The sequence below is a fragment of the Gymnoscopelus microlampas genome (genome assembly GCF_963454915.1).
Source record: "Gymnoscopelus microlampas genome assembly, chromosome: 19".
Lineage (NCBI taxonomy): Eukaryota > Metazoa > Chordata > Actinopteri > Myctophiformes > Myctophidae > Gymnoscopelus > Gymnoscopelus microlampas.
This window is the reverse complement of record NC_139956.1, coordinates 40,300,027-40,312,597: the sequence shown is the minus strand read 5'-3', so window position 1 is coordinate 40,312,597 and position 12,571 is coordinate 40,300,027.

Below are 12,571 nucleotides of genomic sequence, written 5' to 3'. Positions count from 1 at the left end.
TTCAGCAGGGCGATCACCTTAGCACGACGCCAGATCTTCGGCAGCTTTGAGTGGTGAAGACATGCGGAGAGGAAGGAGCAAAGCCAGTCGTTTGCCTTCTTGCCTTGATGTTTAATATATTCCGCATGGATACCATCTATGCCTGGCGCCTTACCGGTCTTCATGCATTGGATGGCCTGCTCGATTTCCTGAGCCGTGAAGTCGGTGGATAGGTTTAAGTCGCATCCTGGGTTCCTGAGCAGCTTGTGGACTCTTGCTGATGTTTTTCTGGTGAAGTCCTTATCTGCATTAGGGAACCGGCCATTACTCAGCAGAAGCGACGCAATGGAATTTGCTGTGATGGGACATTGTGCTGGGGTTGTTGACCTTCCAGTCAGCTTGTTCAGGGTCTGCCACGCCCGGCGGCTGGAGTGTGTGAAGTCGATTGACTCCACAGTCTCAGTCCATCTTTGCCTGCGATTCTCGTCCAGCCTGCTGAAGAGCTCATCTGCTGCTTTGTCCCTGATTTGTCATCGGATCCAGATCTTGAAGTCTCTTCTCTAAGTGCTGACCATGAGGAAGCTGACACACAACTGATTTTGCATTGCATCCATGCTCAAATGGAAACACTAGTTGTGTCAGCACGTGATACAGATGTGCTTCTTCTACTTCTGGCACACTATGTCAGAATGCAATGTAAGCGTCTCTACATGAAAGCTGGGCCATCAAAGGCGCCGAAGTATCTTCCAGTACATGAACTTTGCATGTTGCTTTCTGCTGATCAAGTTGACACACTACTTGCCTTCCATGCTGTCACTGGCTGTGACAGCATGTCGTAGTTCAGTGGCCACAGTAAGAAAACAGCCTGGCAGGTGTTCCAGCAACATCACACAGGTCTCATTGGGCTTGGAAAAGGCCCTCTCACAGTAGACATAGCGAGGTCAACAGAGAAATTCATCTGTAAGATATACGGTGTGCCTGAAGTTGATACATGCAATGAAGCAAGAGTCAAGTTGTTTTGTATAGGTCGTGCACAAGAGACTCTGCCACCAATCTCAGATGCAGCAGTTTCACATCATGAGTTCCCACTATCAAGCTCTTGTCTGGAACCAAGCTCACTTGCCACATCCTGGTCTTCCTCCAGTGACCGAAATGGGATGGATGCACCTGAATGGTCAGTTGGTGCCACGGCTGCTTTCCCTGCACCTATGCCAAAAGCATGCAGGGAGATCACGTCATGCAGTTGCACAAAGCCAACGCTGCGGCTGCAGGAAAGTACGCATGGAGTGCATTGAAGCAAGAAACCTGCCAGAACACTGAGCAAATACAAGTCAGAAACACAAATTAAGGCAATTATACATCTTAAAGCAATTATTCATTACCAACCCCCCCAAAAAAACAACATTATTCATTACCAAAGAGGCCAATTTTCACAATATAAATTATATAAAAGTGGTTCCTTCACAATCTATCTTAAATCAGAATATTGCATTGTATTCCCTATATATGTGAACATAAAAAAGGACATTTCAGTCTATGTTCTACCTTGTTTAATCAAACATATAGCGTTTTATTATGTTTCAGCATAGTGGTGGCCGCCATCTTTAAATGGTCCATTTTGAGGGCTTAGTGGCCATTTTTGAGCTTGGCACACAGCAGATTTGGATTCAGCACACCTTAATACCCCTAGAAAACATGTGTGCCATAAATTAACATGATTTGCCTTCAGGGTTAAGATTTTTGGAAAACTGACCTATAGTCTCTGGCTTCCCTTTCCGAACATGGCCAATTGTGTTCCTATAGAGTATAGACAAACACCATTGTGGAAACACTAGACTGCGTGGTGGTGAACAGTTACTTTACCATTGCACTACCGTAGGCCTAACTATCATATTAATATGACTTGTTGCTGTTTTACGTAACACCTTTACAATTTTCAGCTTGGCATTATAAAAACGACATAATTGGGAATTCTAAATGGCATGTCACATCTATGCTTTTTTGTAATCATAAACACTAAAACTCTAAATCACAAACAACAGCTGATCACACTCCCTCCTGTGTGTGTGTGTGTGTGTGTGTGTGTGTGTGTGTGTGTGTGTGTGTGTGTGTGTGTGTGTGTGTGTGTGTGTGTGTGTGTGTGTGTGTGTGTGTGTCTCTCTAGTCACAAGACGGTACAGGTGTGTTGCGGTCGGTTTGGGATTGCTTCTTGTTCTCCTCAACATTATTGTCCCACTCTATCTCCGTAAGTCAAGTTTCATAATAATGTATTTTATTTACAATGTTTTATATATTGTATCTATATAAGTAAGGGGGTAGTCTTGTCGAGCCATGCAGCCCACAGGTCAGGAGCCTAACTGTTGTTTCTGTAGCATGAGGCAGCTTAAAGTAAAGTACAGCCCCAGCCATGATGTACAAGTACACCCCCTGGACTCGACACTAGTATGTCGCAGGGACTTACCCACAATTCAACCCTTGATGCTGAGTGCAGACAGGGAGGTCCGGTATTAAACCCTGCACTCCCAATCTCTGGGCAGACATTCTAACTACAATGCCACTAGGCTTGTAATATATTATATGATGCCCCATAACATATTTTATTATTAATAATTATTAAAGGGTCTACACCATGAATTTTAACTTTTTCTTCATTTTTGTGTGTTTTTGGTCTCCCCCACCTCTCTTCTGTTCCAACAAATACCCGACTTCGAGCATGCAGGCTTTCATAGGCTATCTGTGGTTTTCATGTAAATTGGTCTGAAAACAGTCCGTCAGATTTGTTCCCCCACCCTACGTCACGTCTGGGAACAATTCCTCCCGTTTTTCAGTTCTAACCAAAAAAAAAAAATCCAAAAAAAAAAATTTTTTTTTTTTTCATTTTTAATTTTTTTAAATTTTTTTCTTATTTTTTTTTTTTACTTTTTCCACACAGAACTAGGACATGACATGCATACAAACTGGCTCAATAGCGCCCCGTGCCAAACAGGACAATGTGGTATTGCAGGTGAAAGTGCTTTATAAGCCAGAGAGAAGTTAGTTGGAATGAGTATATCTGAGGCTTGATTTAGGCTCAAACCTTTTGAAAAACGTTTGAGGGACATAAACAATATGATATCAAATATTATTATTATTTTTTAAATTCATGGTGTAGCTCCTTTAATGTATTTATGTTTGTTTAATAATAATAATAATAATAATAATAATAATAATAATAATAATAATAATAATAATAATAAGTGTAATAATAATACATATTTAGCTCATCTTGTTTGATCGTACAGACAATAAACTTAATTGAATTGAATTTATTATCCCCCCCCCCCCAGTAACACCCTGCTTCACATTCTCACAACCATTAAAACCTGGGAACTGACCAGTACAACCACAGTGTGATACTGTTGTACTGGGAACTGACCAGTACAACCACAGTGTGATACTGTTGTACTGGGAGCTGACCAGTACAACCACAGTGTGATACTGTTGTACTGGGAGCTGACCAGTACAACCACAGTGTGATACTGTTGTACTGGGAGCTGACCAGTACAACCACAGTCTTGTTGGCCACTAAGCAGCTCCACTGGAGCAGTTGGGGGTTCAGTGGCTTGCTCAAAGTTCTTCAGCTGTGTTGGGGGCGAGGGGTAATCTCTCAAGACAGATTCAGAGCCCCGTGACTCCCCTTTCTTTGTCGATGGGTTCCCTTGTATTGGGGGCGGGGTGAGTGGTGGCCTTTCACTTCCCCACTCAGATTTTTCCTGCCGGTCCGGAGAATCGAACCGGAACCTTTAAATCACAAACGTGCTCCTCTAACCTTTAGACCTCCGCTGCCCCCGATCCATGCCTTGTGTACGTTACGTTTCATTTGTATCTTCAATTCATTCATTAACCCATTCAAAGTTCAAACCGGGCACGTATCTGTGTAACCACTTAAACCATTATTTTATACTTTGGCTATTCAAAACATTTTTTAAACAATCTTGAACATTTTGTGCAAATCTTTGAATACGTATAATTACAATCACACACACACGCTGACAAGCCGCACACACTCGGCACACACACACACACACACACACACACACAGACAAAATACAATCTGGGGGGGGTCCCCTGGAACAGCATATTTTGATGGGGATCGGCGGCCAAATACATAATTTTGGGGGTCCTTGACATGAAAAAGTTTGAGAACCACTGATATAGTTTTTCAGGAAAATGAAGACATTTGTTGAGACATTTGACAGTTGCAAATGTTCGCTTATAAATATATATTCAAAGATTTTTACAAATCTTTGAATATATATTTCAAAAATAGCAGATCTACAAACTCACAGTAGATCGGCTATTTTTGAATAGCCAAAGAAATCTAAAATGACACAGATGCGTTCCCGGATTGAATGGGTTAACAGACTTCTCTCTACTGTATCATTGTGCACACAGCCTCTAACACTGACTATAGTCTATTTATTCATAGTGTTAGCCTTCTGGATCTGATAGGCAAGCTGTGACAACAACCTCAGGTTGTTGAGTTGTAATCTGAGTTCATAACTCTGCCAACCGCCGTACATTCCACTCCTAATGCCACAAATGACTTCTCTTGTCCCAACCTGTGTGTTTGTGTTCTTCTAATGTTCCTGGGTTCTGGTGACTGATATTATCCTTCTAATACATGAGGTGGCCATGGCTTTTCAATTACTTTTTTCATTAATTTAATTAATTTGTGTTATTGAATTATTATTATTTTTTTCCAAAACAATATTTCTAAAAAAAGAAAAAAGTAATTGAAAAAACACACTCTACTCACACATTAGACGGACAATATGAGTCACCAGAACCAAGGACGGGTGTTTTCAATGAATCCATCCTGGTTCAAATGGAGTTTGAAGTTACAATGAGTTTGTATAGGAAGGGGGCGTGTCTGATAAAATTAATGTCAAATATATAAATACTGAATCAAGCAACTTAAAAACTATCTGGGGTGAAACACAAAAGCCTGAGTAGACGATAAAATGAACCCAAACATGTTTGAAAGAGAAATATCTCTTTAACCAGGGATGGGCTGTGAGAGCCGTCAACATGCGTTGACAGCGCCTCAACACATAGCCCTCTACCTGGCTGCTTTGCATAACATTAGGCTACTCGAGAAAAGCCATGGAATTAAATGTGTTTAAATTCCTCTCACAATGAGAGACAATAAGTCTCTGCACTGCAGAGTGTGAAAAGGGATTCAGCCAGAGGATTTTAATCATCACCACAATCCGTACAAAGTTACTGGTTAAACGTTACATGGGCCACCTGTAGGACTGGGAACCTACAGATTATGTAATAACTTGGAATAGATCCCATCGCTTAGCAGAGGACCCAAGAACGAGAGCTGTTCCAGACACTCACGAGGTTATCCGTGACCGTTGTTGGAAGTTCTTATTATGATTGTTTTAAAACCACTGTTTTGAGAGCACTGTAAAGTATTATTATTATTTTTTTTTAATCATTCAGGACAAGTTGTCTGATTATTTTAAGTACTTGTGGGTGAGTCTATGAAAAAGGCTTTTATATAAAACTAAAAGGAAAATAAAATAATTAATTAAAACAAAAATAAAAACAACAAATTATCAATACAACTAAGTAATAAGATACATTAAAAATCACTGTTGAATACAATATTTCAACTAGCACTGAGCTGAGTGGCTATGTGCATGCGCGCACGTGCATGCACATGCATCCACAGCACACTGCCTTTAACCATCCTAAGTATCAGGAGCAGTGGGCGTTATGGAGGCAGTTAGGGGTTAAATGTGTTGCTCAGAGACACATAGACCGGGCCGAGAAGCCAACCGGGGACTGTTGTTTCCCAGAGGCTTCTCTCCCCCAGTGGTTCTCAAAAATGTTCAAGTCAAGGACCCCCAAATTGATATGAAGTTGGCCGTGGACCCCCATCTGAAAATGTTTTTTTTGCCAGGGACCCCCAGAAGAGAAGATGTATGTAAAAAAAAAGAAAAGAAAAAAACGTTTCAGATTGTTTTTCAAATATCAAAAATAGCAGATGTACAGTATAAGCTTGTAGAGCCTGTGAGCTTGTAGATCTTCTATTTTTGAATAGCCAACGTATAAATGGCTGAATAGGTTAAAATGATTTTGATGTATTCAATAATTTTGCTGGGGACCCCCTGGAACCCCCCCAAGGACCCCTGGGGGTCCTCGAACCACACTTTGAGATCTGAGTTCATAGTTACTCTCTGCCAAACGCTGTACATTCCTCTCCTATCACCACAAATGACTTGACTTGTCCCAACCTGTGTGTTTGTGTTCTTATCAGTGGTGAAAAGTAACTAAGTACATTTACTCATTTGAGGTATTTTTAGCGGCGCTAGCGGTAGCCCTCTATACCTGGCTTTTGCGTCAACGTTCTGATTGGTCAGACACGTCAACAAAGTGATTGGTCAAGCTTCACGTGACACGTGGCTATAAACACATTATAAACACTTATTGATGACAAAATGTATCAAAGGCGCCGCTACCTTCACACAGGTGTGATTTTTTACTTTAGTGGAGTATTTCCAATTGTCTATACTTTTACTTCTACTCCATCTCAGAGGAAAATATTGTACTCTTACTGGGCCATAATTACAGCTTTACTTGATCTTGTTTCAAAATACAGTAATAATAAAGAACAGTGAGGGAATGGCTTCCAAACATGGAAACACAATCATGTTGCTATAAAGCAGTGCACAGTTTAAAAAAGAAAGCCAGTCAACAAACATGCATAGTTCTGTCTGAGGAGTATTCTGCTTTACAGCATCACTAAATATGTTTTTCTGAATTCAAGGAGCTTCCCTTTTCAGACAGAAATCTTGCTTGGCCCTCTCAGAAGCAAAGATTTGAGTAAAAAATGTTTGCTTTAAAATATATATATATATATATATATTCAAAGATTTTGCACACATTTTCACGATTCTACCCCTAAAAATATTTTGTCCCCAAATGGGGACCAAATGATGTATTGTTTTTGGTTATTGCCACTTTAACAATTTAGACTTAATCTGACCCTGGTCCACTAGAACAGTGGTTCTCAACCTGTGGGGGGGGGGGGGGGGGGTAATATAAGAAAGAGTCAAACATCTTAAAAATAGCCGATCTTGCAAGCTCACAAGGCCTCGCAACGTGAGGCGCTGTGAGCTTGTAGATCAGCTATTTTCACAATATGTATCTGTTGAACCGAGTAAAACTAAATATAATACCTCAACGCCTACAATTCCAAGTTCAAATATGATTATTTTGGGGCGTCCCCAGTTCAAATATGATTATTTTGGGGGGTCTCCAGTTCAAATATGATTATTTTGGGGGGTCTCCAGTTCAAATATGATTATTTTGGGGCGTCCCCAGTTCAAATATGATTATTTTGGGGCGTCCCCAGTTCAAATATGATTATTTTGGGGCGTCCCCAGTTCAAATATGATTATTTTTGGGGCGTCCCCAGTTCAAATATGATTATTTTGGGGGGTCTCCAGTTCAAATATGATTATTTTGGGGGGTCTCCAGTTCAAATATGATTATTTCTGGTTTTCAGGCCAAGGACCCCCTAGCTGAGAGAGAGATGAAGCAGGGACCCTCTATATTGTATAAAATTGTGTTTCAGATTCAGCATTTTTTGTTTACGTGGTCTGCTCTTTTATCCCTCTACACCTATGCCTCTTTGCCAAAAATAGCCGATCTAAGTAGATCGGCTATTTTTGGCAAAAGTTCTCCTCAGAAAATGGATGCCAGGGGTTCAGGTGGTTAAGGTAAAATAAAAAATCCTATCACACAAAGATTTGGCGGACCCCCTGTAGTAACTTTGAGGACCCCCTAGGGGTCCCGGACCCCCTGTTGAAGACCCCTGGCCTATACCATTTAATAGCGCTCAACTTAAGATCACTGCCACAATGGAAAGATACAGTAGTAAACCTACCATGCATTAAAGGGCACAGCGCACATTCCGCCATGCCCGCAGGCATACTTCTGTGTGGTTCAGTCACACACACCCAGTTAGGGTTAGACAACCCAAGGGGGGGGGGGGGAGGCGTGCTCTCCGTGGGGAGACAGACAGTTGCACACAGGGACTGCGCTGATGCATAGTGAAACAAACAAGCAGAACTGAAGCCCAACAGACCAGCTTTGTTTGAAGAAGTTAAGGTCAGTGAGGACACGCACACGCCAGTGACACGCGTGGCAACGGCACTGAAGCCCAACGGGCAGATGTTAGAACCCGGTCAGCGAGGACACACACACAAATGAGAGGAGACAGCTAACAAGGGCAGAGTGTCAAACTAAATGTAATGCCTACAATTCCAAGTGCTGGTCAGGGTGGGGGTCCCCAGTTCAAATATGATTATTTTGGGGGGTCCCCAGTTCAAATATGATTATTTTGGGGGGTCCCCAGTTCAATTATGATTATTTTGGGGGGTCCCCAGTTCAAATATGATTATTTTGGGGGGTCTCCAGTTCAAATATGATTATTTTGGGTGGTCCCCAGTTCAAATATGATTATTTTGGGGGGTCTCCAGTTCAAATATGATTATTTTGGGGGGTCCCCAGTTCAAATATGATTATTTTGGGTGGTCTCCAGTTCAAATATGATTATTTTGGGTGGTCTCCAGTTCAAATATGATTATTTTGGGTGGTCTCCAGTTCAAATATGATTATTTTGGGGGGTCTCCAGTTCAAATATGATTATTTTGGGGGGTCTCCAGTTCAAATATGATTATTTTGGGTGGTCTCCAGTTCAAATATGATTATTTTGGGGGGTCTCCAGTTCAAATATGATTATTTTGGGTGGTCTCCAGTTCAAATATGATTATTTTGGGTGGTCCCCAGTTCAAATATGATTATTTTGGGGGGTCTCCAGTTCAAATATGATTATTTTGGGGGGTCCCCAGTTCAAATATGATTATTTTGGGTGGTCCCCAGTTCAAATATGATTATTTTGGGGGGTCTCCAGTTCAAATATGATTATTTTGGGGGGTCCCCAGTTCAAATATGATTATTTTGGGTGGTCTCCAGTTCAAATATGATTATTTTGGGGGGTCCCCAGTTCAAATATGATTATTTTGGGGGGTCTCCAGTTCAAATATGATTATTTTGGGTGGTCTCCAGTTCAAATATGATTATTTTGGGGGGTCCCCAGTTCAAATATGATTATTTTGGGGGGTCCCCAGTTCAAATATGATTATTTTGGGGGGTCCCCAGTTCAAATATGATTATTTTGGGGGGTCTCCAGTTCAAATATGATTATTTTGGGGGGTCTCCAGTTCAAATATGATTATTTTGGGGGGGGGTCTCCAGTTCAAATATGATTATTTTGGGGGGGGGTCTCCAGTTCAAATATGATTATTTTGGGGGGTCTCCAGTTCAAATATGATTATTTTGGGGGGTCTCCAGTTCAAATATGATTATTTTGGGGGGTCTCCAGTTCAAATATGATTATTTTGGGTGGTCTCCAGTTCAAATATGATTATTTTGGGGGGTCTCCAGTTCAAATATGATTATTTTGGGTGGTCTCCAGTTCAAATATGATTATTTTGGGTGGTCTCCAGTTCAAATATGATTATTTTGGGTGGTCTCCAGTTCAAATATGATTATTTTGGGTGGTCCCCAGTTCAAATATGATTATTTTGGGTGGTCTCCAGTTCAAATATGATTATTTTGGGTGGTCCCCTGGGGGGTCGCAGACCACTGGGGAACCACTGGGGTAGAGCACTGGTTCTCAATAGCAGATTTACAAGCTCACAGGCTCTACGAGCTTGTACATCTGCTATTTTTGATGTTTGTAGAATATCTAAAATAATTTGAATAATAACTGGTCAGCTCCCAGGTATTGAACAGTATTAGACTGGTTGTACGCTGGTGACACCTTCTCACTCTCCCTCTCACACACACACACACACACACACACACACACACACACACACACTCACACTCACACTCACACTCACACTCACACTCACACTCACACTCACACACACACTCACACACTCACACTCACTCACACACACACACACACACACACACACACACACACACACACACACACACACACATAGTTCAAAGTTCAGTTCACACATTTTAAAATGAACTAGTTCAGTTCATAGTTCATAATTCAACATTTTTAAATAAAGTTCATGGTTCCAGAAATGGTGCGGTACAATTCACCCATGTTCCCGATTTGACGCAATTTGATTACGATTTGATGGAGATTCAATTCTGCACAATGCGATACGATGCGATTCAACACAATGCAAAGGATTTATATTAAAGCCCACGTTAATTTACCAAAACATACTAAACGTCCACATTTAGACTTTAACCAGATGATCTGACCGTGAGGAAGAGAAACGCCTGTTATTTATATTCCTTTACATGGGCAATTTCCCACATATATGTACTTCACCACACTCTATAAAGTAGCCTGACAGTGCATCACAGTCAGTGCGGACCCGTCCTGCTTTTCAAGACCGATACCGATATATATACATATATTAAAAAATCATAAATATATATTTTTTATGAATCTGTAGTATTAGCACACCTTATGGTAAGAAATACTAGTAGTGGACAACAGGTGGATTTAACATACCTTTGACCAATAGAATACATTTAATCATATAACCTTTTAATCGTTATTATTATTTTATTTTGTATTATTTATGAATGTAGAATTTATTTTTACTATTTATTGTGTAGCAATAAAAGACTGAAAACACTGGCTTACAGTGGAATTATTGGCAACTAAAGAAATAGGAATTCAAGAAATAATGAAGACAAATACTGACAATGCCTATGAACATTGGCTTGCAGTTATTGCACATAGCCAACATGCAATAATAATATTAAGCTTGTCATTGAGAAAGGAAAATAAAGTTGTCTTTTTGAGGAGAAGTGGAACCTTATAAGTCACTTTAAGTTTAGCATGAGGGAGAGGGTCTACCCTCTTCAGGGAATTAATTGATATGATATCTCTAGGCTACAGAAAACATTCAGTTGGCTATTAAACATACACAAGACACAGACGATAGACAACCGGTTACTTACAGCTGCCATTAATTAGTGCTTTTGATTGCCTTTGTGGTCAAATCAGGGTCAAATGCATAGGCTCAACGAGCCATCGTTAACCTGCTAATGTTACACAGCTGATTGGCAACATTAATCCACCACATCACTCTGATGTCCAAGCAAGTTGGAGAACACTCTAAAATCGGGGATTTTACTTTGGCTGGTCTTAAGATGACAATAGCAACAAAGGTTAGTAGTAGACCTGTATGTATGATGATCAGTTATTATTCCAGACAGTGGTCTATCCAAGACGTTTTAACACGTTTAAGACCAGGTCTCAACCAGCTCCTCATGCCGTCTCTCTCTCTCTCTGTGTGTGGGGAGGGGAGGGGCTGTGCTGCTGCTGTGCGAGAGTCTCCACACAACGTCTAACCGAGTTATACTTCTCTAGTACAACGGTGTCTAACCGGAGAGTTATACTTCTCCACACACGGTGTCTAACCGAGAGTCCATGGCTCCATGCAGATCACAGCTGACAAATATTATCGGAGCTATTATTAATGTTATCGGTTTTATCGGGATGATGTCATACATCCTGATATCAGACCAATAATTATCGGGCTGATACTTATCGTGCACTACTAATTTTACCGCGAATTATTTTTATATTTTTCTGTGTTGTTGGTGAAAACTCTAGTGCGTCCCATGGACGCAACTGCGGTGTCATGAATGCGTCCTTTCGCAATATGGTGCGTCAGAGACGCAGGACGCAGGCCTACGAGCATCTCTGGGGTAGACTTACATTAAATTGAATTAAAAGCAATAGAGTAGAAATAAGTCTTTAATAGGGATTTGAAAGTCGTCAGAGACCGAGCAGAGCGAACATGTAAGAGGTTGGGACCGGCCAAGGCAAACGCACGATCTCCTCTGGTCCTGAAATGTGTGTCGGGCAAAATCAGGAGAGATTGATTGGCCGATCTCAGGGCTCTTGTTGGGACATGTGGATCGATCAATTCAGCTAAATATGGAGGGACAGGTCATTTTGGGCTTTAAAAACAAACACTAAAATCTTAAAATCAATTCTAAAGCGGACAGGGAGCCAGTGGAGGGAAGCGAGGACTGGGGTGATATGGTCCCGCCTATTAGTGTTGGTGAGGAGGCGAGCGGCGGCGTTCTGAACAAGCTGAAGGCGCCTGATAGCTGACCGATCAATGCCTGCGTAGAGAGCGTTACAGTAATCTAGTCTAGTAGAAATGAAAGCGTGGATGACTCTCTCGAGGTCGGAACGGGGCAGCTAGGCCTTTGCCCTGGCTAGAAGCCTAAGCTGAAAGAAACTAGCCTTGAGCACAGAGCTAATATGCTTAACGAATTTAAGGTTATTGTCAAAGGTGACACCAAGGCTTTTAACAGAAGAACGGATGTTATCACTGAGGGGACCGAGTGAGGTGATGGGTGAGCTAGGGTTATTGTTGAAAATGATGACTTCGGTCTTGCTTTCATTCAGAGTGAGAAAATTAGTGTTCATCCAAGATGTAATGTCAGAGAGGAAGTTCAACAGAACCCTGAGGGA